The sequence below is a fragment of the Anticarsia gemmatalis genome, chromosome 5 (assembly GCF_050436995.1).
Source record: "Anticarsia gemmatalis isolate Benzon Research Colony breed Stoneville strain chromosome 5, ilAntGemm2 primary, whole genome shotgun sequence".
In the NCBI taxonomy this organism is placed as follows: domain Eukaryota; kingdom Metazoa; phylum Arthropoda; class Insecta; order Lepidoptera; family Erebidae; genus Anticarsia; species Anticarsia gemmatalis.
The window spans coordinates 12,273,009-12,277,771 of record NC_134749.1 but is presented as its reverse complement, the minus strand read 5'-3'; the positions used below and the strand labels follow the sequence as shown (position 1 = coordinate 12,277,771).

General features: G+C 32.4%; 1 non-coding gene across 1 annotated transcript; it reads right to left on the bottom strand.

The window, feature by feature from the left end:
• Positions 1-864: 864 nt before the first annotated feature.
• TRNAV-UAC (transfer RNA valine (anticodon UAC)) lies at positions 865-937 on the bottom strand. Its single transcript has one exon. It is a non-coding gene; the product is annotated as a tRNA-Val (tRNA).
• Positions 938-4,763: the final 3,826 nt, after the last annotated feature.

The following is a 4,763-nucleotide window of genomic DNA, read 5'->3' as shown; positions in this document are numbered from 1 at the left end:
TTTTCTGATATAACATCATCACAGTCCTTGCGATCAAGTCATGGCTTTTATTATCATTAAGTACCTATATGAATTGCTTACATTGTATATTTCAAAGATTCGTTTGTATATTTAGCCTCATGAAAAGATCTCATTTAGCAACTGGTGTCCCAAAGTTTATTTAAAAGGGTCATTTATTAGTGCGATTGCTATATTCCAAAAGATATTCTATTTTTTTTAAGTATTGTAGTATTGTATTTATTTATTTATAAACAAATAGATTAAAAGCTATGCAGTATGCACCAGTTAACGATTTAGTCCAGTTCTAAAAACAATTCTACTACAAATATATTCAGGATTAGTTGTAAAAACGTACAAAATAAATAAAACGCACTGCAGCCAATATACGAACGGCTATTCCACGCCGATTGCTTCGTCCGAGCCGACAGATGCGACCGAAATACATTGGGATTAAATATTTATGTGATTTTGTACATTTTGACAGAGGATTACGTATTCATTACAGGCTTTACAAGCCTACTGTTATAGCATTATGTATAATAGCATAAGTTAAAGTAAAATGAAGGGTTAAATTAAAGCAAATGGTAGTTTTCATAATCTGAATAGGGATTGGGGCTGGTTTAAGATCCTAAAAGATCAATTACATTTCCATTGCCAACTTTTGTTTACTTGTCAATCATATCGCACAAAAAAAATTGGCAGTAGCCCGTATGTGACAGAAATAATATGCAGTAACAACTTGATAACGGTTATTCGACAAGAATTAGGGAACAATTAAACTGTATTATATAGCGTGTTACTGGCGAATGGCGATAAGTACTTCGGTTATGGTTAGCAGGTGAGTACAACATTGACAAAAAGATATGATTCCGGCCAGGATCGAACTGGCGGCCTTCTGCGTGTAAAGCAGATGTGATAACCACTACACCACGGAACCAGATGAAAACAGAGCAAATTTTTGCCGTCGGTTTCATAAAGACGTGCCTAACATCTATGTATGTAAGTATGTATTTCGTATAATGAGATTAAGGTCACTTGAAATTGTGATATTAAGATACTACAGTGTATTTTTTTTTCGGAAAGCTGTATCTATAACTTGCATTCGTTAGCAGTAATAAATTAGCGAATTATCATTTTCTATATCATTTGTATCACCTTTGACATTTGAACGATATGATTTCGATATTATCGAATGTCCATCATTCCGGCTAATTACCGGATTGCTTAGGATTCGTTATACTTGATTTTTAATAATTCAAAGATAGGAGGGATATTAATTTTATAAAAAATATATATATATTACTTATTAATAGCATATATATATATATTATGCTATTAATAAGTAAAATATATGTTAACATAACATATATAATAAATACAACACATATGCTATCAACAAATATCGATTTTTTGTGCCATTAAAATAATGATTAATTAATTACACCGTCAATTAACAGTATTACTAAGCTAAAAGTGTGTTTAAATACCTACAGTACAGGTGTATATTTAATTACTTGGAAACAGTTATCTTGTACAGGTCAATGTACTTATACCTAATAATAAAATTAAACGGTCGCACACTCGCTTATACTTATTTTAAGTTAGTAGTGATGTTAAGTATCGATATCGATAGCAATTACTTGTGGATCGCACAAATAATTGCTTCGTGTGGGAATCGAACCCACGACCTCCCGTAGCAATGGTATGAACCTAAACCATTGCGCCACGGAGGCAGTCAAAAAAATAATTATATATCGATATTTCGCTACGACATCGATAAATATGTACATCAATCTAGCCTTTCTTCCAACTATGTTGGAGTTGGCTTACAGTCTCATTGAATGCCGCTGAGTACCAGTAGGTATTTTTCATGGAGCGACTGCCTATTAGACCTCCATGAACCAGTTACCTAGGTTGCCAACTAGTTACATGCTGATAGTTATTATTGCGAAAATAATATCGTACTTATTTCTATTTTAAAAACCATATCTTATAATATCAAAGATTAAAAATTCAAACTATCTTATAATATTTAAAGCTACCGTCTAAAATAACTACGAAAGGCATCGATTAGATTAGTAGGTAAACGTACAATAATATTTTTCGTATTTATTGAATTAAGTACGATTCTTTGTCAGCTAAATTCATTTTATTGTTATCTAATTATCATATAAAATTTATCGATGTGTATATCATCACCTATCTATGTCCAATACATCATTTTAATACGATTTATCGATAAAATTTGCATAAAGAACATCGCTAGCTAGTTAAAGCAGACCATAATTTATTACAGAGCCATCTAGTGGTAAGGAATATAACTTGTTTTGCAAATAAGATCCGCAATGTAAAGAATTTCGCGATCTAATTTTATATATGTGTTAAGGTTTATTTTTCTTGTCACACTCAAAGTTATTTTGGTGTAGTTCGGTATGTATAAATTAAGTTTAACTTAGATACTTTGAGATACAGTTCAGAACTTAAACGCTACTCAATTTGAAGTCTTGCATAGTTCTATACACGGTATATTTCAGTCACTGAAAATCTTGAGCGACCTTTAGCATTTTAAATACTTAATTTGAATTGAATTGAAAATATACATACATCAACATTACGCCTGCTATACCTAAAGGTGCAAGCAGAGGTGTGAAATACACGCACGTTTCGCCGTTTACAATGTTACGGAATAGAGAGGTTGGTTCCATGAAATAGGGGCCGAGCCTATTGCCATTATAGTGCCATATACCATAGTCGGATTAAAGGAAAGTTAACGAGGGACGAATTCCAACCTACTGCAAAACAAAGTTATTTCTGTTGTCATGGCAACCATTATATTGCACTCGAATACATTTTATAGTTCGTTGCGACTGACCTTCCTTTACTAATTATATTTAACGATTATTTTAATTAGCCGTTCATATATTTTACATATTTTAAACCCTCGTAACTCTCTGGTTAATTTAATTATTGGTAGTGAGATAACTCTGCTTGTTTATTGGATAATTTCTCTGTCAAATCATGGCCAGTCTTGTGTAGTTGAAGGTCCAAGAGCAGGATCATCGAGTTGATATTCTTGCAAAAAAAGTATCGCATCCTTGATCTCAGATATAGCGTTTCTTTATGCTTTATTTCATCTAAATCGGTCTAGTAATCAAATGTTCTAATTAGAATACAAGTATGAAAATATCAATTTCTTCTAGATATAAAAAAAAACTTTTACCATATTTTGCAATGAAACTAAATATGCGTCAATATTTGGCTTCGAACCAAGAAGGTTTTAAAAGCCGGACATTGGAACTTCACCACTGAGATAAAGTTCACGTATTGACTTATTGTTTCAAACTATATTGTATGATGCATTGAATAAAGTTTATATCAAACTCAGTCTTAATGGGAAAGTTGTGCGGAAATTCTATTAAATCAACGAGTAACTTTAAAAACTTTGCTTTAAAGTGCATACAATTTTGAACTACACACACTGTGTTTGGGGTTAGGCCTTGGGGCCAGATACTACTGCACATATTTTTACTAAATTAAATAGAATCTTAAGTGAAAAGGATTAATTAATATCTTCTGTCTCTTGTCCTTACCTCACGTTACGTAGGGTCGGTAGTCGGTACGTCATGGTTTCGATCAAAAACATGTTGTGAAGGGGATTTGGCTGATGTTTGTTAACAGGCCATCTGCCTCAAGTCAATCAATAGTCAACCCTCCTTGGGAATTTTAATTTATACATAGTAGGATAATATCTTCGCATCGCTGTTTTCAGGAAACACCCCCAAAAGACTGGCCACATTGCCGCGCCGAACGGCGTCAAGGCGTCATGCTAGGAAAATTCTGAAACAACAATATTTTTAATTTCAGTTATGCTATAATATTCAGTTATTGGGGAATGGCCTGTTAATGAATTCTAATTTATAGAATTTAATGAAATAGAATTGGAAAAGTAAACTTAGTTTTAGAAAAGTAAAACTGCATGAATATGACTTCATGTTGAACTATTTCATAAAAATATTATAAAGTTAAATGTTTCATCCCTAATTAGATGAAATTCTAAAGTTTTTATGTTTATCTTTGAACAGAATAATTTTGTTTATGGTTCTTAAAAAAATTGGAAAATTTTGTTAAACGGTTTCAATTGCTTATTATAACTGCTGTATCCCATTTTTTCACTCGGACACCCGTTCATTCGGAATCGCTGCATCAATCTATTCCGTAGTTTCAACGTAGATAGAGCAAGGACAAACAAACGTACGCACACGTCGACAATAATAACATTTTAATAAATATAGTTCAGAAACACTATTCCTTATAAAAACCAAAAGCTAAAACAAGAGAATGGAAAGAAAATTCGTATGTAAGTCTCGTCTAAGTCTTAGATGAAAGCATAGCACTTGTAAAATATTCATGCACTTCGCGGATCAGCCATGATCGATCTCCGAGAGACTGTGCCAGAGTAACAACACGGTATACTTTGTAGATTAGAATAATAAGGTGCTGGGAGCGGGAACTTTTGACGAACAAATGTCTATACTGCTATTTTTATTTCAAGCAAAAATGTATTAGTGGTTTGAGGATTGTTCCAAACTTATTAATTATAGTGCCGTGATAATGTAGCGAAATGAAGAAATGATTTGTGATTTTGTTTTTGATGCCATGAAACTTATGTCATGGTAAAACCTGTCATATAAATTATGGAAGACATTTTTTATGCGACATTTTACTCAAATTTATTAGACGCTTCAAGCTTTACAATGCAAAAG